Source organism: Artemia franciscana, chromosome 15 (genome assembly GCF_032884065.1).
Source record: "Artemia franciscana chromosome 15, ASM3288406v1, whole genome shotgun sequence".
In the NCBI taxonomy this organism is placed as follows: Eukaryota; Metazoa; Arthropoda; class Branchiopoda; order Anostraca; family Artemiidae; genus Artemia; species Artemia franciscana.
The window spans coordinates 41,060,814-41,081,553 of record NC_088877.1 but is presented as its reverse complement, the minus strand read 5'-3'; the positions used below and the strand labels follow the sequence as shown (position 1 = coordinate 41,081,553).

Sequence of the window (20,740 nt, the reverse complement as noted above, 5' to 3'; positions counted from 1 at the left end):
GGGTGTGAAACAAGGATGTACTTTATCCCCAAAGCTTTTCTCCTTGTTTGTTAATGATTTAGACAGTTTTATGAAAAAAATAATGGAGCCCCATTTGTATCTTTGGATTGGTTCAGGGTATCATGTATATTATTTGTAGATGATATAGTAGTAGTGGTGGTAATTTCAACTATTTATTCCACAGCCTTTCTGATTCAGGGGTCATTCTTTAAGAATTGGGACAAAACTTAAGATTTAGTATAAAAGGTGAGGTATTAACAAGGGGACAAACCCCCTCATATACATAATAAAAAAATATAAGAGTATAAAGTTTGTTATGTAAGTTAATTCTTAAGTTATGTATATTTTTTACTAATAAAAACGTTTGTTAAAAATTAAAAGTTCTAGTTGCCTTTTTAAGTAGCTGAAAAATTGGAGGGCAACTAGGCCTCCTTCCCCACCCCTTATTTCTCAAAATTGTCAGATCAAAACTAAGAGAAAGCCATTTAGCCAAAAAAAAATTAATATGCAAATTTCATTTTAATAATTTATGTGCAGAGAGCCAAAATCAAAAATGTTTAGAAATTAAATAAAAAAAACTAGTTTTTTTAAACTGAAAGTAAGGAGCAATATTAAAACTTAAAACAAACAGAAATTACTCTGTATATGAAATGGGTTGTCCCCTCTGCAATTCCTTGCTCTTAATGCTAAAGTTTGATTCTTTGCCACAATTCTACTTTTTAAAACAATTAAAAACTTTAGTGTAAAGAGTGAGGGATTGCAGAGGGGACAACCCATTTCATATACGGAGTAATTTCTGTTCATTTTAAGTTTTAATATTGCTCCTTACTTTCAGTTTAAAAAAACATGTTTTTTTTTATTTAATCTTTGTTTAGGGATTAAGCATAGGGAATCATGTTTGAGGAGTTAGCTTGGTAAGAGTTTATTTATGGGTGTTTCTGAATTCATAGTGTTTGAAAGTTTGTTTGCTTGTTTAAGTTGTTTGCAAGTTTGTTTGCCTTTTTAAGTTGTTTGGAATTAGGTGCTTGCATAAAGTTGCATGTGTTTGCTATGTCCTGCAGGCTTTTTTGCAAATAAATCTTATCTATGACATTTTGCCTTTTTTTTATCAAATAAATATAATACAGAATTTGTAGAACAGACAGAGAAGTTGAACAAATAGGCAGAACAATAAATGTGTTTTTTATTCCCTTCACTGCCTGTGTCAATAGAAAAGCCAGGGATTTACTGTTTTCATTCCCTGGAAATTAGTCTTATACCTGGTTCCAAAAGTGAGATTGAATTTGTCAAAGCTTGGAGGTTTATTCCTCCTGTCTGTTTAAAGAAAACAGATGCATAATTGAAGTTTTGTTCATTTCTATCTTACATTTCATGGGCATCCATGGTATTTCTTCCTTTATTATGATCCTTTATAATCTGTCTTGTTTCTTTTCTGCAGGATTTTTTATGTCTCATTTTTAGTAAGATACAAATTACTTATACTAGAAGCACATTTTCAAGACTTTGACCTAACTTAGGATCCCTTGTTCTAAAGGCATGATTGAATTTCTTGAAGCTAGAAATTTCTTTTGTGGCAAATTCAATGGTAAATATTTAGTTCACCCTTTTTGCAACTTAATAGTGGTAAAATAGGTAAGATTGTAAATTTTTAGTGACTGCAATATATTTCACCCATTGCTAATTGCAGTAGAAAGGAAAGTCACTGGTAAGGATCCCCAAAGAATTATTTCAGATTATTTTAAAAAGGCTTTACTGCCCATAAAGCTGGCATAACTGGAGAAGGGGCTTCTCAGGAATTAATGACTTTAAAAGCTATACATTATACATAAAAATGCACATTTTTATGCAGAAAGGCAGCAAGTTATTTATTACTAATCAACTACAGCAGGTATATCTATTGCTTTCTTTAACCATCAATAAAGATAAAATGCATGCTGAAAACTGAATGCTCTTTGGAAACTTTCTTTAGACACACTAATTGTGAGATGGATATCAACAAAATTCCAACAGGGTCTGTATTTACTTAAGATTTACAAACAAGCAAATTGAATGCTTAATTTTGTGATATCCTAATCTCTAAACAGTAAACTAGATTTGTTACATTTCATAATAGTTTTCCACCAGCTCATTTCAGCAAAATCATTTGTAATGACAATACACCCTTTGCTTGGGTAGCCTGGCCTTTTCAAAAATGAAAGACAACTGCTAGTAGGCTAAGCTAGTTCTGCTTGAAATTTGCTATATGAGTTAAGGTATCACTGAGATGGATTATGTTTTTTGTCGCATTTTTAACTGGACTATGAAGCACATCTCTAAGTTGAACAAAGATGAATTTTATCCATCTTTTGTTAGTTTCACAAGGATTTTAGTTGAACTTGAATCCTTGTGAAAATGGCCCCTAAGAAACTTTTATAAGATATTAAAAACTTCAGGGTGAAAATGAGTTATTAAGGAGGGGGAAGCTACCCTCATTTATGAATCATTTAAGAATTTACTGTAGCTACTAGCCCCTGACAAATCTTGGAAACACAAACTTTAGATGTCAAGTATAATAAAACAAAGATGTTATTATCCTTGACATTGCAAGTTACTAAGAATTACAATGGACACCACCAAACCAAGCATTTATGTTTGCACTAATTTGTTGTAAATTCAGAAAAGCAAGTTAATGTTTACATTCCAGCAGAAATTTGTAATTTTCCAACAAGCCAACAACTGCATCCATAACCAAAGTGATAAGATGCTTATCAATGCATTTCTGAGGAAAAAAAATATTTGATGGGAGAATTTTCTGCAGGAAAAATTCTCCACAAAGAGGAAATTCTAGCTAGGAAAAGTTATGTGATTTGACTTCCCCTCCACAATACTCTGCTCTTTATGCTACAGTTTGACCTTTTGTCTTAATTCTTTAACTCTCGAAACACAAGGGCCATTTAAATAAAATCAGAAACTTTTAAGTCCTAAAAAACTGTTTCTATGTAATATAAAGAAATAACAAATTATTGGCTTTGGGTGAAACTAATGTTACCAGATAGTACACGAGAAATTGGGCAACATCATTCTTTTCCAAATTGGGTTTTGTTTAAAATAATATGTATTTTTCAAGAAAATCTTGACATTATGGGAATGATGGGAACCATTTTTGGAATTAACATATCAAATAGCATGAAACTTGGCAAAATACTTTATGGAATTTTCAAAACTGTAATTTTGGAGGCCAATGTTATCTATGAGTAAATTTATTAATGCCAAACCTGAAAAAATTAATTCCAAGAAATTAGAAGTTTATTGTACAAAGACAGTGATAGGTGATGTAGCCTATATGATTATTTCTGCTATTTAACCAACATTCTTTCTTGGGAAAAAAGAAAATAACTAAATGAAAACCATAAAATAGCCTAAACTCAAAAACATAGTCAAATAAAGAATATTTCTGCTATTTAACCAGTAAAAAAAAATTAGCTAAATAGAAAGCATAAAACAGACCATAGCCAAAAGCCAGGAAGCAAAAAGAGACTTGTTGGTTGTACAGGCTGTCAGGTATTTAGTCAAAATGTTCCTATTGGGTTAGTTGGTCTATACATATGGTAAACTTTTTCTTCAAATATGCACATCAAAATAAAGACTCACAATTATTGTATACAAGATGATGAATAACATCATAATCGCAGGTTACAACAATAAATGACTGTAGCAAAACAAAATAATGTATTTTTAAATAAAATCAGAATCCTTTTTTCTTGGTCCTAAAAAACTGTTTCTATGTAGTAAAAAAAAATTACAAATTATTAGTCAACATAATACTTGTCTCCACTCCAACATTCATTTATACATATACCACAAAATAGAGAAAATGGGGTAGCTAAGTAGTAATGCTATTTGGCAGTTGCTGCTAGTGTCAGCAGCTTTTGGAATTCTATTTAATTGCGCTATTGGCAGCTTTGGAACTTGTCCATACCTGAATATACAAGATTGTGTCTAGAAAAATAATAACTTGCAAGATTAAATTGAATATTATATTACAACTTACCACCATTTTTCTTCATTTTTATCTGATCCTACATCAGTATCCATTATTTCATCAATAAGCAACTGTAGAACTAAATGTGGCATTTCTGACGTACCACTGGCAGAGTTCATTGTATGAAGATTTGAAAAAAGCTGTAAAATTGTAAAATCTAAAATTGTTTCTAGCTGAGATAATCTATTGAATTTTTGAAGTTATTTGATATTTTAGGATTTTGTAAGCTATCTGTTTCAATAATCGTGAGTGTTTTGAAGAGTATCAAGTATTTGAGATGAAAGGAATGCATACAAAGTCTATAGGTTCAGTTATTTTTGTTTTCTACCTATCAAAAGACAACAGTTTTTGAACAGCCATCAGAAGAGAGAAATTTCCCTTCACAGAAAAATCCTAAATCAGCCATTGAATTTTTATGCACCCATCTCTATGCTATATTTTTCATGAATTTTGGAATATTTGATGGAGGCTGTAAAATTTTGTTCCTTTATTGGGCTTTGAATAAATCATTTTTATCTTGGAATGTGAAAGCCTAGATTTAATTAGAAGCCAATACAGTAAACTGAAAATTGTGTTGTGACTACTCTGCTTTATAAAGGTTAAACTTGGTGAACTGAATATTTCAAATATATGACATCCACTTTGCTCTAAATTAAATCCTACTTGCAAGTTTCTGTTTCTTTCTCTAGTTAAATTTAGGTCATGGGCCTAAGTATGAGCCTGATTTGGTTATTAAACAAGTTTCTGAAAATCATATTGCCCTAACAACAAAATGTTCTGTGTTCACAAATTAATGCCCAAGAAAACATTTTTAATTATCATGAAAAATTGCCATTTTTTATATAGCTTATACCTTTGATCTGATACAAGTTTAACCTATTCATAAGCAAATACTATAAAATTATGCAGATAAATAAAAAATTCCATAAAAATGAAGACATGAAACCCTTACAATTTTCTATGAATAAGCTGAAATCAGTCAAGTATAAAATAAAACAAAATCCAGGACAAAACCAAAGTCTTTCTGCTATGCTAATTCACAAATGGCACTAATTTACAAAACTGCAAATGGGAGGGGGAAGGGAATGTGTTTTGAAAATCTGAGGAGGGGGGTTCCTTGATGGATGTACCAAAATATATTTCAATGAAAATTCCCAAAGTATTTTGCCAAATCTAGGGGAACTCCCTCTCAGTTGATGCAGATCCATTATTAAAAAATAATTTAGTAAGCTCAAATACTTTTAAAGATAGCCTAGTGAAAAGGCCATCATTTGGAAATTTTAACTAGCCTAGTCTATAATTCTAACCTTAATAGTTCAACTGAATGTAAGAAAAAGATAGGCCTAAGCCAAAGAGTTTCAATAATCAACACTACTGTATGCTATCTCAGACACTAATGCACTGAAATTAATATAGAAACAGGATATTTAAACCAAATCTAGGTTAATGCCCACAGATTTATTGCAAAATTAATACCTTTCAATTATGAATTTGGCATTAAGTTATTTATGCAGCATTCTGCTTTTCTTTTTGTGAACAATGTAGGTCAATTTTATACAGTGGGTTAAATTTAAGATATAGGTTAGGCTAGCTTAATCAATCAGGAAACAATGCGAAAAAATAATTGTGGTAAAATTCTAGTTTAGATACTTTTTGCTATCTTGGCAAGAAGTTACGTTATTCAAACTATACCCAAGACAAACAAGTTTAAACATGCAACTAGCCTAGAATAGGCCTATCCTATTAATACACCCCTAGAGTGTATCTAATTTTTTTGATTTCAAGATCAGTTCCAAAATATTCTAAGAGTTTCCTCTACTGGTTGGTGGCCTTAGCTACAATATTTACAAGGACTTATGCACAGGAAGTTATTCTAAATTCAGACTAAATGAGTCTAAAACAAATGTTATCAAAATCTTGGTCATAATATTTTTTTCTATCTGAATAAGACCTTAGTTACTTCAAAAGCCGTTCCTGGCGAATGTAAAATTCAAGTAACTTCTCTAGTTACTTTAAAGTTACTAGATTTTTCAGCTGGAACACCCTAGCGTGTTCCAGCTGAGACAAAAAGTAACTAAAAGTTACGGAAAAGTTACTAAAAGTAACTTTTTCCGTTCCAGCTGAGGCTATTTAGCAGCTGGAACGACAGAAAAGTTACTTCAAAGTAACTTTTTCAGTAACTTTTGCTAAAGATAGTTAACGAGCATCTTTAGTTAAGTAACTTAACATCATTATCATCACTAAAATAATATAAAACTTTTATGATGTCTAACACACAAAAGTTTGAAGACTATGAGCCTTTATGCAGGGAAGAGAATGGAACTGCAATTGTTCAAAGAACCAGTGATGGTAAACAATCTTATTTTGACCTTAAAATGATTTTTAATAAAAAATTCATTGGGAAAGTTCAAGCATTAATGTGATCTGCTGGGCATATCTAGAGAAGCTTGGTTGAATAGTTTGTTAGGGATGAAGTCTTCAGGTCTTGCTGTAGGAACCTTCTAATTAAATTCCTGTAATCCTTGGACAGTTGCTAGCCTATACAAAGTCAGTGGTAAATTGTTTTGTAGAGATGGCATAGCCTAGAGTGAGTAGCCTAATAGGTCTAATAGTCCAGAAAAAAAACGTATATAGTTCAAAGAAAGCTTAGTTCAATCCCACTTGACAGAAAGAAACACTGTGTTACTCTGGAAGCTGATTTAAAACATTCAATGATAATTACTTAAGCTAGCCTTGGCTAGATTGAATCCTGTAATTCATTGAAGTGCTTCAAAAAACTTTGTAGTTTATTGGTAGCCTGTAACAACTTTTTAATATTAATTTAGAGATACATTTGAGCCCTCCTAGCAAAGTTTCTTGTAGGCTACTCCAGGCTTGAAAACCTAAGCTTAGGAGTTTAAGGCCTGGTGTTGCTGTTATTTTGGTTGGGATAAGGGTCAATGGTGTGACTCTGTAAGTTTAGCCACAGTACATCTAGCTATAATGATTAGCCTACCTGGAGAAATTTAGAGGAAAAACTTGAGAAGAATCAAATGTTTTTTGCACTCAAATGAAGAATCAATGTTTTGTAACACTCCCAGCTACAGACATTGAATCAGGATATCACTTGCTGTGCAATGCTGACCATTGGTCAGCATACAATTTTTTTCTTTTTTAAGTAGGCCTAACTTCTTGCTACATTAGAAAATAGGGTCAAAACTAGTAGGCTATGCAATAATGCAAAATAATGTGAAACTCAAACCCTCATGTATTGCTATCAAAATAGGAATTAAGGAGAATTCTATACATCAATGCATAACAAGAAATCTAAGCTATGCATCAATATGGTTGTTAGGTACTTCTGTGTTATTCAGAACACACTCAATAAGTAAAGTTAGGTTCTTTTGTGAAACAAACTATGATGCAATTATATTTAAATTAATATTTATATATAGAGGTGGTTAGGTTAGGTATTTGATATAATGCACACACCCCCCCCCCCCCCTCCCCCTTCCCCTAATGTGCAAATTAGGTTTTGGAATTTAGGCTAAGAGATTGGTTAGATAAAGAGGAAATACTGAGTCCATTACAAGTGGGATTCAGATTGACATTCAGCACTATTGACAATATTTTTACTTTGGAAATATTGAGATGGAAAAATGGTTGGCTATTTGTATCTTTTTAGACCTGAGAAGTGCTTTTGATTCAGTAAATAGGAGGTTGTTAATTGAAAGCCTGTTAGAAATAGGCTTGCTGTCTTGTTTTGTAGCAATAATAGCAGCTATGTATAGGAGGGTGAAGTTTGTTGTAAAGGTGATGGGGAAATTTTCTAGACTAGTTATGTCTCATTTGGGTGTGAAACAAGGATGTACTTTATCCCCAAAGCTTTTCTCCTTGTTTGTTAATGATTTAGACAGTTTTATGAAAAAATAATGGAGCCCCATTTGTATCTTTGGATTGGTTCAGGGTATCATGTATATTATTTGTAGATGATATAGTAGTAGTGGTGGTAATTTCAACTATTTATTCCACTCCCTTTCTGATTCAGGGGTCATTCTTTAAGAATTGGGACAAAACTTAAGATTTAGTATAAAAGGTGAGGTATTAACAAGGGGACAAACCCCCTCATATACATAATAAAAAAATATAAGAGTATAAAAGTTTGTTATGTAAGTTAATTCTTAAGTTATGTATATTTTTTACTAATAAAAACGTTTGTTAAAAATTAAAAGTTCTAGTTGCCTTTTTAAGTAGCTGAAAAATTGGAGGGCAACTAGGCCTCCTTCCCCACCCCTTATTTCTCAAAATTGTCAGATCAAAACTAAGAGAAAGCCATTTAGCCAAAAAAAAATTAATATGCAAATTTCATTTTAATAATTTATGTGCAGAGAGCCAAAATCAAAAATGTTTAGAAATTAAATAAAAAAAACTAGTTTTTTAAACTGAAAGTAAGGAGCAATATTAAAACTTAAAACAAACAGAAATTACTCTGTATATGAAATGGGTTGTCCCCTCTGCAATTCCTTGCTCTTAATGCTAAAGTTTGATTCTTTGCCACAATTCTACTTTTTAAAACAATTAAAAACTTTAGTGTAAAGAGTGAGGGATTGCAGAGGGGACAACCCATTTCATATACGGAGTAATTTCTGTTCATTTTAAGTTTTAATATTGCTCCTTACTTTCAGTTTAAAAAAACATGTTTTTTTTTATTTAATCTTTGTTTAGGGATTAAGCATAGGGAATCATGTTTGAGGAGTTAGCTTGGTAAGAGTTTATTTATGGGTGTTTCTGAATTCATAGTGTTTGAAAGTTTGTTTGCTTGTTTAAGTTGTTTGCAAGTTTGTTTGCCTTTTTAAGTTGTTTGGAATTAGGTGCTTGCATAAAGTTGCATGTGTTTGCTATGTCCTGCAGGCTTTTTTGCAAATAAATCTTATCTATGACATTTTGCCTTTTTTTTATCAAATAAATATAATACAGAATTTGTAGAACAGACAGAGAAGTTGAACAAATAGGCAGAACAATAAATGTGTTTTTATTCCCTTCACTGCCTGTGTCAATAGAAAAGCCAGGGATTTACTGTTTTCATTCCCTGGAAATTAGTCTTATACCTGGTTCCAAAAGTGAGATTGAATTTGTCAAAGCTTGGAGGTTTATTCCTCCTGTCTGTTTAAAGAAAACAGATGCATAATTGAAGTTTTGTTCATTTCTATCTTACATTTCATGGGCATCCATGGTATTTCTTCCTTTATTATGATCCTTTATAATCTGTCTTGTTTCTTTTCTGCAGGATTTTTTATGTCTCATTTTTAGTAAGATACAAATTACTTATACTAGAAGCACATTTTCAAGACTTTGACCTAACTTAGGATCCCTTGTTCTAAAGGCATGATTGAATTTCTTGAAGCTAGAAATTTCTTTTGTGGCAAATTCAATGGTAAATATTTAGTTCACCCTTTTTGCAACTTAATAGTGGTAAAATAGGTAAGATTGTAAATTTTTAGTGACTGCAATATATTTCACCCATTGCTAATTGCAGTAGAAAGGAAAGTCACTGGTAAGGATCCCCAAAGAATTATTTCAGATTATTTTAAAAAGGCTTTACTGCCCATAAAGCTGGCATAACTGGAGAAGGGGCTTCTCAGGAATTAATGACTTTAAAAGCTATACATTATACATAAAAATGCACATTTTTATGCAGAAAGGCAGCAAGTTATTTATTACTAATCAACTACAGCAGGTATATCTATTGCTTTTTTTAACCATCAATAAAGATAAAATGCATGCTGAAAACTGAATGCTCTTTGGAAACTTTCTTTAGACACACTAATTGTGAGATGGATATCAACAAAATTCCAACAGGGTTTGTATTTACTTAAGATTTACAAACGAGCATATTGAATGCTTAATTTTGTGATATCCTAATCTCTAAACAGTAAACTAGATTCCTTACATTTCCTAATAGTTTTCCACCAGCTCATTTCAGCAAAATCATTTGTAATGACAATACACCCTTTGCTTTGGTGGCCTGGCCTTTTCAAAAATGAAAGACAACTGCTAGTAGGCTAAGCTAGTTCTGCTTGAAATTTGCTATATGAGTTAAGGTATCACTGAGATGGATTATGTTTTTTGCCGCATTTTTAAGTGGATTATGAAGCCCATCTCTAAGTTGAACAAAAGATGAATTTTATCCATCTTTTGTTGGTTTCACAAGGATTTTAGTTGAACTTGTATCCTTGTGAAAATATTAAAAACTTCATATTAAAAACTTCAGGGTGAAAAATGAGTTATTAAGGAGGGGGAAGCTACCCTCATTTATGAATCATTTAAGAATTTACTGTAGCTACTAGCCCCTGACAAATCTTGGAAACACAAACTTTAGATGTCAAGTATAATAAAACAAAGATGTTATTATCCTTGACATTGCAAGTTACTAAGAATTACAATGGACACCACCAAACCAAGCATTTATGTTTGCACTAATTTGTTGTAAATTCAGAAAAGCAAGTTAATGTTTACATTCCAGCAGAAATTTGTAATTTTCCAACAAGCCAACAACTGCATCCATAACCAAAGTGATAAGATGCTTATCAATGCATTTCTGAGGAAAAAAAATATTTGATGGGAGAATTTTCTGCAGGAAAAATTCTCCACAAAGAGGAAATTCTAGCTAGGAAAAGTTATGTGATTTGATTTCCCCTCCACAATACTCTGCTCTTTATGCTACAGTTTGACCTTTTGTCTTAATTCTTTAACTCTTGAAACACAAGGGCCATTTAAATAAAATCAGAAACTTTTAAGTCCTAAAAAACTGTTTCTATGTAATATAAAGAAATAACAAATTATTGGCTTTGGGTGAAACTAATGTTACCAGATAGTACACGAGAAATTGGGCAACATCATTCTTTTCCAAATTGGGTTTTGTTTAAAATAATATGTATTTTTCAAGAAAATCTTGACATTATGGGAATGATGGGAACCATTTTTGGAATTAACATATCAAATAGCATGAAACTTGGCAAAATACTTTATGGAATTTTCAAAACTGTAATTTTGGAGGCCAATGTTATCTATGAGTAAATTTATTAATGCCAAACCTGAAAAAATTAATTCCAAGAAATTAGAAGTTTATTGTACAAAGACAGTGATAGGTGATGTAGCCTATATGATTATTTCTGCTATTTAACCAACATTCTTTCTTGGGAAAAAAGAAAATAACTAAATGAAAACCATAAAATAGCCTAAACTCAAAAACATAGTCAAATAAAGAATATTTCTGCTATTTAACCAGTAAAAAAAAATTAGCTAAATAGAAAGCATAAAACAGACCATAGCCAAAAGCCAGGAAGCAAAAAGAGACTTGTTGGTTGTACAGGCTGTCAGGTATTTAGTCAAAATGTTCCTATTGGGTTAGTTGGTCTATACATATGGTAAACTTTTTCTTCAAATATGCACATCAAAATAAAGACTCACAATTATTGTATACAAGATGATGAATAACATCATAATCGCAGGTTACAACAATAAATGACTGTAGCAAAACAAAATAATGTATTTTTAAATAAAATCAGAATCCTTTTTTCTTGGTCCTAAAAAACTGTTTCTATGTAGTAAAAAAAAATTACAAATTATTAGTCAACATAATACTTGTCTCCACTCCAACATTCATTTATACATATACCACAAAATAGAGAAAATGGGGTAGCTAAGTAGTAATGCTATTTGGCAGTTGCTGCTAGTGTCAGCAGCTTTTGGAATTCTATTTAATTGCGCTATTGGCAGCTTTGGAACTTGTCCATACCTGAATATACAAGATTGTGTCTAGAAAAATAATAACTTGCAAGATTAAATTGAATATTATATTACAACTTACCACCATTTTTCTTCATTTTTATCTGATCCTACATCAGTATCCATTATTTCATCAATAAGCAACTGTAGAACTAAATGTGGCATTTCTGACGTACCACTGGCAGAGTTCATTGTATGAAGATTTGAAAAAAGCTGTAAAATTGTAAAATCTAAAATTGTTTCTAGCTGAGATAATCTATTGAATTTTTGAAGTTATTTGATATTTTAGGATTTTGTAAGCTATCTGTTTCAATAATCGTGAGTGTTTTGAAGAGTATCAAGTATTTGAGATGAAAGGAATGCATACAAAGTCTATAGGTTCAGTTATTTTTGTTTTCTACCTATCAAAAGACAACAGTTTTTGAACAGCCATCAGAAGAGAGAAATTTCCCTTCACAGAAAAATCCTAAATCAGCCATTGAATTTTTATGCACCCATCTCTATGCTATATTTTTCATGAATTTTGGAATATTTGATGGAGGCTGTAAAATTTTGTTCCTTTATTGGGCTTTGAATAAATCATTTTTATCTTGGAATGTGAAAGCCTAGATTTAATTAGAAGCCAATACAGTAAACTGAAAATTGTGTTGTGACTACTCTGCTTTATAAAGGTTAAACTTGGTGAACTGAATATTTCAAATATATGACATCCACTTTGCTCTAAATTAAATCCTACCTGCAAGTTTCTGTTTCTTTCTCTAGTTAAATTTAGGTCATGGGCCTAAGTATGAGCCTGATTTGGTTATTAAACAAGTTTCTGAAAATCATATTGCCCTAACAACAAAATGTTCTGTGTTCACAAATTAATGCCCAAGAAAACATTTTTAATTATCATGAAAAATTGCCATTTTTTATATAGCTTATACCTTTGATCTGATACAAGTTTAACCTATTCATAAGCAAATACTATAAAATTATGCAGATAAATAAAAAATTCCATAAAAATGAAGACATGAAACCCTTACAATTTTCTATGAATAAGCTGAAATCAGTCAAGTATAAAATAAAACAAAATCCAGGACAAAACCAAAGTCTTTCTGCTATGCTAATTCACAAATGGCACTAATTTACAAAACTGCAAATGGGAGGGGGAAGGGAATGTGTTTTGAAAATCTGAGGAGGGGGGTTCCTTGATGGATGTACCAAAATATATTTCAATGAAAATTCCCAAAGTATTTTGCCAAATCTAGGGGAACTCCCTCTCAGTTGATGCAGATCCATTATTAAAAAATAATTTAGTAAGCTCAAATACTTTTAAAGATAGCCTAGTGAAAAGGCCATCATTTGGAAATTTTAACTAGCCTAGTCTATAATTCTAACCTTAATAGTTCAACTGAATGTAAGAAAAAGATAGGCCTAAGCCAAAGAGTTTCAATAATCAACACTACTGTATGCTATCTCAGACACTAATGCACTGAAATTAATATAGAAACAGGATATTTAAACCAAATCTAGGTTAATGCCCACAGATTTATTGCAAAATTAATACCTTTCAATTATGAATTTGGCATTAAGTTATTTATGCAGCATTCTGCTTTTCTTTTTGTGAACAATGTAGGTCAATTTTATACAGTGGGTTAAATTTAAGATATAGGTTAGGCTAGCTTAATCAATCAGGAAACAATGCGAAAAAATAATTGTGGTAAAATTCTAGTTTAGATACTTTTTGCTATCTTGGCAAGAAGTTACGTTATTCAAACTATACCCAAGACAAACAAGTTTAAACATGCAACTAGCCTAGAATAGGCCTATCCTATTAATACACCCCTAGAGTGTATCTAATTTTTTTGATTTCAAGATCAGTTCCAAAATATTCTAAGAGTTTCCTCTACTGGTTGGTGGCCTTAGCTACAATATTTACAAGGACTTATGCACAGGAAGTTATTCTAAATTCAGACTAAATGAGTCTAAAACAAATGTTATCAAAATCTTGGTCATAATATTTTTTTCTATCTGAATAAGACCTTAGTTACTTCAAAAGCCGTTCCTGGTGAATGTAAAATTCAAGTAACTTCTCTAGTTACTTTAAAGTTACTTGATTTTTCACCTGGAACACCCTCTTAGAGCGTGTTCCAGCTGAGACAAAAAGTAACTAAAAGTTACGGAAAAGTTACTAAAAGTAACTTTTTCCGTTCCAGCTGAGGCTATTTAGCAGCTGGAACGACAGAAAAGTTACTTCAAAGTAACTTTTTCAGTAACTTTTGCTAAAGATAGTTAACGAGCATCTTTAGTTAAGTAACTTAACATCATTATCATCACTAAAATAATATAAAACTTTTATGATGTCTAACACACAAAAGTTTGAAGACTATGAGCCTTTATGCAGGGAAGAGAATGGAACTGCAATTGTTCAAAGAACCAGTGATGGTAAACAATCTTATTTTGACCTTAAAATGATTTTTGATAAAAAATTCATTGGGAAAGTTCAAGCATTAATGTGATCTGCTGGGCATATCTAGAGAAGCTTGGTTGAATAGTTTGTTAGGGATGAAGTCTTCAGGTCTTGCTGTAGGAACCTTCTAATTAAATTCCTGTAATCCTTGGACAGTTGCTAGCCTATACAAAGTCAGTGGTAAATTGTTTTGTAGAGATGGCATAGCCTAGAGTGAGTAGCCTAATAGGTCTAATAGTCCAGAAAAAAAACGTATATAGTTCAAAGAAAGCTTAGTTCAATCCCACTTGACAGAAAGAAACACTGTGTTACTCTGGAAGCTGATTTAAAACATTCAATGATAATTACTTAAGCTAGCCTTGGCTAGATTGAATCCTGTAATTCATTGAAGTGCTTCAAAAAACTTTGTAGTTTATTGGTAGCCTGTAACAACTTTTTAATATTAATTTAGAGATACATTTGAGCCCTCCTAGCAAAGTTTCTTGTAGGCTACTCCAGGCTTGAAAACCTAAGCTTAGGAGTTTAAGGCCTGGTGTTGCTGTTATTTTGGTTGGGATAAGGGTCAATGGTGTGACTCTGTAAGTTTAGCCACAGTACATCTAGCTATAATGATTAGCCTACCTGGAGAAATTTAGAGGAAAAACTTGAGAAGAATCAAATGTTTTTTGCACTCAAATGAAGAATCAATGTTTTGTAACACTCCCAGCTACAGACATTGAATCAGGATATCACTTGCTGTGCAATGCTGACCATTGGTCAGCATACAATTTTTTCTTTTTTAAGTAGGCCTAACTTCTTGCTACATTAGAAAATAGGGTCAAAACTAGTAGGCTATGCAATAATGCAAAATAATGTGAAACTCAAACCCTCATGTATTGCTATCAAAATAGGAATTAAGGATAATTCTATACATCAATGCATAACAAGAAATCTAAGCTATGCATCAATATGGTTGTTAGGTACTTCTGTGTTATTCAGAACACACTCAATAAGTAAAGTTAGGTTCTTTTGTGAAACAAACTATGATGCAATTATATTTAAATTAATATTTATATATAGAGGTGGTTAGGTTAGGTATTTTATATAATGCACACACCCCCCCCCCCCCTCCCCCTTCCCCTAATGTGCAAATTAGGTTTTGGAATTTAGGCTAAGAGATTGGTTAGATAAAGAGGAAATACTGAGTCCATTACAAGTGGGATTCAGATTGACATTCAGCACTATTGACAATATTTTTACTTTGGAAATATTGAGATGGAAAAATGGTTGGCTATTTGTATCTTTTTAGACCTGAGAAGTGCTTTTGATTCAGTAAATAGGAGGTTGTTAATTGAAAGCCTGTTAGAAATAGGCTTGCTGTCTTGTTTTGTAGCAATAATAGCAGCTATGTATAGGAGGGTGAAGTTTGTTGTAAAGGTGATGGGGAAATTTTCTAGACTAGTTATGTCTCATTTGGGTGTGAAACAAGGATGTACTTTATCCCCAAAGCTTTTCTCCTTGTTTGTTAATGATTTAGACAGTTTTATGAAAAAATAATGGAGCCCCATTTGTATCTTTGGATTGGTTCAGGGTATCATGTATATTATTTGTAGATGATATAGTAGTAGTGGTGGTAATTTCAACTATTTATTCCACAGCCTTTCTGATTCAGGGGTCATTCTTTAAGAATTGGGACAAAACTTAAGATTTAGTATAAAAGGTGAGGTATTAACAAGGGGACAAACCCCCTCATATACATAATAAAAAAATATAAGAGTATAAAAGTTTGTTATGTAAGTTAATTCTTAAGTTATGTATATTTTTTACTAATAAAAACGTTTGTTAAAAATTAAAAGTTCTAGTTGCCTTTTTAAGTAGCTGAAAAATTGGAGGGCAACTAGGCCTCCTTCCCCACCCCTTATTTCTCAAAATTGTCAGATCAAAACTAAGAGAAAGCCATTTAGCCAAAAAAAAATTAATATGCAAATTTCATTTTAATAATTTATGTGCAGAGAGCCAAAATCAAAAATGTTTAGAAATTAAATAAAAAAAACTAGTTTTTTAAACTGAAAGTAAGGAGCAATATTAAAACTTAAAACAAACAGAAATTACTCTGTATATGAAATGGGTTGTCCCCTCTGCAATTCCTTGCTCTTAATGCTAAAGTTTGATTCTTTGCCACAATTCTACTTTTTAAAACAATTAAAAACTTTAGTGTAAAGAGTGAGGGATTGCAGAGGGGACAACCCATTTCATATACGGAGTAATTTCTGTTCATTTTAAGTTTTAATATTGCTCCTTACTTTCAGTTTAAAAAAACATGTTTTTTTTTATTTAATCTTTGTTTAGGGATTAAGCATAGGGAATCATGTTTGAGGAGTTAGCTTGGTAAGAGTTTATTTATGGGTGTTTCTGAATTCATAGTGTTTGAAAGTTTGTTTGCTTGTTTAAGTTGTTTGCAAGTTTGTTTGCCTTTTTAAGTTGTTTGGAATTAGGTGCTTGCATAAAGTTGCATGTGTTTGCTATGTCCTGCAGGCTTTTTTGCAAATAAATCTTATCTATGACATTTTGCCTTTTTTTTATCAAATAAATATAATACAGAATTTGTAGAACAGACAGAGAAGTTGAACAAATAGGCAGAACAATAAATGTGTTTTTATTCCCTTCACTGCCTGTGTCAATAGAAAAGCCAGGGATTTACTGTTTTCATTCCCTGGAAATTAGTCTTATACCTGGTTCCAAAAGTGAGATTGAATTTGTCAAAGCTTGGAGGTTTATTCCTCCTGTCTGTTTAAAGAAAACAGATGCATAATTGAAGTTTTGTTCATTTCTATCTTACATTTCATGGGCATCCATGGTATTTCTTCCTTTATTATGATCCTTTATAATCTGTCTTGTTTCTTTTCTGCAGGATTTTTTATGTCTCATTTTTAGTAAGATACAAATTACTTATACTAGAAGCACATTTTCAAGACTTTGACCTAACTTAGGATCCCTTGTTCTAAAGGCATGATTGAATTTCTTGAAGCTAGAAATTTCTTTTGTGGCAAATTCAATGGTAAATATTTAGTTCACCCTTTTTGCAACTTAATAGTGGTAAAATAGGTAAGATTGTAAATTTTTAGTGACTGCAATATATTTCACCCATTGCTAATTGCAGTAGAAAGGAAAGTCACTGGTAAGGATCCCCAAAGAATTATTTCAGATTATTTTAAAAAGGCTTTACTGCCCATAAAGCTGGCATAACTGGAGAAGGGGCTTCTCAGGAATTAATGACTTTAAAAGCTATACATTATACATAAAAATGCACATTTTTATGCAGAAAGGCAGCAAGTTATTTATTACTAATCAACTACAGCAGGTATATCTATTGCTTTTTTTAACCATCAATAAAGATAAAATGCATGCTGAAAACTGAATGCTCTTTGGAAACTTTCTTTAGACACACTAATTGTGAGATGGATATCAACAAAATTCCAACAGGGTTTGTATTTACTTAAGATTTACAAACGAGCATATTGAATGCTTAATTTTGTGATATCCTAATCTCTAAACAGTAAACTAGATTCCTTACATTTCCTAATAGTTTTCCACCAGCTCATTTCAGCAAAATCATTTGTAATGACAATACACCCTTTGCTTTGGTGGCCTGGCCTTTTCAAAAATGAAAGACAACTGCTAGTAGGCTAAGCTAGTTCTGCTTGAAATTTGCTATATGAGTTAAGGTATCACTGAGATGGATTATGTTTTTTGCCGCATTTTTAAGTGGATTATGAAGCCCATCTCTAAGTTGAACAAAAGATGAATTTTATCCATCTTTTGTTGGTTTCACAAGGATTTTAGTTGAACTTGTATCCTTGTGAAAATGGCCCCTAAGAAACTTTTACAAGATATTAAAAACTTCAGGGTGAAAAATGAGTTATTAAGGAGGGGGAAGCTACCCTCATTTATGAATCATTTAAGAATTTACTGTAGCTACTAGCCCCTGACAAATATTGGAAACACAAACTTTAGATGTCAAGTATAATAAAACAAAGATGTTATTATCCTTGACATTGCAAGTTGCTCAGAATTACAATGGACACCACCAAACTAAGCATTTATGTTTGCACTAATTTGTTGTAAATACAGAAAAGCAAGTTAATGTTTACATTCCATCAGAAATTTGTATTTTTGCAACAAGCCAACAACTGCATCCATAACCAAAGTGATAAGATGCTTATCAATGCATTTCTGAGGAAAAAAAATATTTGATGGGAGAATTTTCAGCAGGAAAAATTCTCCACAAAGAAGAAATTCTAGCTAGGAAAAGTTATGTGATTTGATTTCTGCTCCACAATACTCTGTTCTTTATGCTACAGTTTGACCTTTTGTTTTAATTTTTTAACTCTTGAAACACAAGGGCCATTTAAATAAAATCAAAAACTTTTAAGTCCTAAAAAACTGTTTCTATGTAATATAAAGAAATAACAAATTATTGGCTTTGGGTGAAACTAATGTTACCAGATAGTACATGAGAAATTGGGCAACATCATTCTTTTCCAAATTGGGTTTTGTTTAAAATAATATGTATTTTTCAAGAAAATCCTGACATTATGGGAATGATGGGAACCATTTTTGGAATTAACATACCAAATAGCATGAAACTTGGCAAAATACTTTACGGAATTTTCAAAACTGTAATTTTGGAGGCCAATGTTATCTATGAGTAAATTTATTAATGCCAAACCTGAAAAAATTAATTCCAAGAAATTAGAAGTTTATTGTACAAAGACAGTGATAGGCGATGTAGCCTATATGATTATTTCTGCTATTTAACCAACATTCTTTCTTGGGAAAAAAAGAAAATAACTAAATGAAAACCATAAAATAGCCTAAACTCAAAAACATAGTCAAATAAAGAATATTTCTGCTATTTAACCAGCAAAACAAAATTAGCTAAATAGAAAGCATAAAACAGACCCTAGTCAAAAGCCAGGAAGCAAAAAGAGACTTGTTGGTTGTACAGGCTGTCAGGTATTTAGTCAAAATGTTCCTATTGGGTTAGTTGGTCTATACATATGGTAAACTTTTTCTTCAAATATGCACATCAAAATAAAGACTCACAATTATTGTATACAAGATGACATCTTTGTATACAAGATGATGAATAACATCATAATCGCAGGTTACAATAATAAATGACTTTGTAGCAAAACAAAATAATGTATTTTTAAATAAAATCAGAATCCTTTTTTCTTGGTCCTAAAAAACTGTTTCTATGTAATAAAAAAATTACAAATTATTAGTCAACATAATACTTGTCTCCACTCCAACATTCATTCATACATATACCCCACAATAGAGAAAATGGGGTAGCTAAGTAGTAATGCTATTTGGCAGTTGCTGCTAAAGTGTCAGCAGCTTTTGGAATTCTATTTAATTGTGATATTGGCAGCTTTGGAACTTGTCCATACCTGAATATACAAGATTGTGTCTAGAAAAATAATAACTTGCAAGATTAAATTGAATATTATATTACAACTTACCAGCATTTTTCTTCATTTTTATCTGATCCTACATCAGTATCCATTATTTCATCAATAAGCAACTGTAGAACTAAATAATGTTGTGGCATTTCTGATGTACCACTGGCAGAGTTCATTGTATGAAGATTTGAAAAAAGCTGTAAAATTGTAAAATCTAAAATTGTTTCTAGCTGAGATAATCTATTGAATTTTTGAAGTCATTTGATATTTTAGGATTTTGTAAGATATCTGTTTCAATAATAGTGAGTGTTTTGAAGAGTATCAAGTATTTGAGATGAAAGGAATGCATACAAAGTCTATAGTTTCAGTTATTTTTGTTTTCTACCTATCAAAAGACAACAGTTTTTGAACAGCCATCAGAAGAGAGAAATTTCCCTTCACAGAAAAATCCTAAATCAGCCATTGAATTTTTATGCACCCATCTCTATGCTATATTTTTCATGAATTTTGGAATATTTGATGGAGGCTGTAAAATTTTGTTCCTTTATTGGGCTTTGAATAAATCATTTGTATCTTGGACTGTGGTCTCAAAGAAAGCCTAGATTTAATTAGAAGCAAATACAGTAAACCGAAAACTGTGTTGTGACTACTCTGCTTCATAAAGGTTAAACTTGGTGAACTGAATATTTCAAATATATGTCATCCACTTTGCTCTAAATTAAATCCTACCTGCAAGTTTCTGTTTCTTTCTCTTGTTAAGTTTAGGTCATGGATCTAAGTATGAGCCTGATTTGGTTATTAAACAAGTTTCTGAAAATCATATTGCCCTAACAACAAAATGTTCTGTGTTCACAAATTAATGCCCAAGAAAACATTTTTAATTATCATGAAAAATTGGCATTTTTTATATAGCTTATACCTTTGATCTGATACAAGTTTAACCTATTCATAAGCAAATACTATAAAATTATGCAAATAAATAAAAAAACAAATTCCATAAAAATGAAGACATGAAACCCTTACAATTTTCTATGAATAAGCTGAAATCAGTCA

The 20,740-nt window shown here is 31.5% G+C and overlaps 1 protein-coding gene and 1 long non-coding RNA gene across 4 annotated transcripts in view; one reads left to right on the top strand and one right to left on the bottom strand.

Annotated features, from left to right (window-relative positions):
* The window catches only part of LOC136036490 (zinc finger protein 182-like), a 187,099-nt gene that overhangs the window by 157,198 nt on the left and 9,161 nt on the right, over positions 1-20,740 (bottom strand). The window lies entirely within an intron of this gene.
* Positions 14,152-20,740, top strand: part of LOC136036494 (uncharacterized) — a 37,448-nt gene continuing 30,859 nt past the window's right edge. The window contains exon 1 of the long non-coding RNA XR_010619736.1: positions 14,152-14,215. This is a non-coding gene — a long non-coding RNA (uncharacterized LOC136036494). The remainder of the gene's footprint in view (positions 14,216-20,740) is intronic.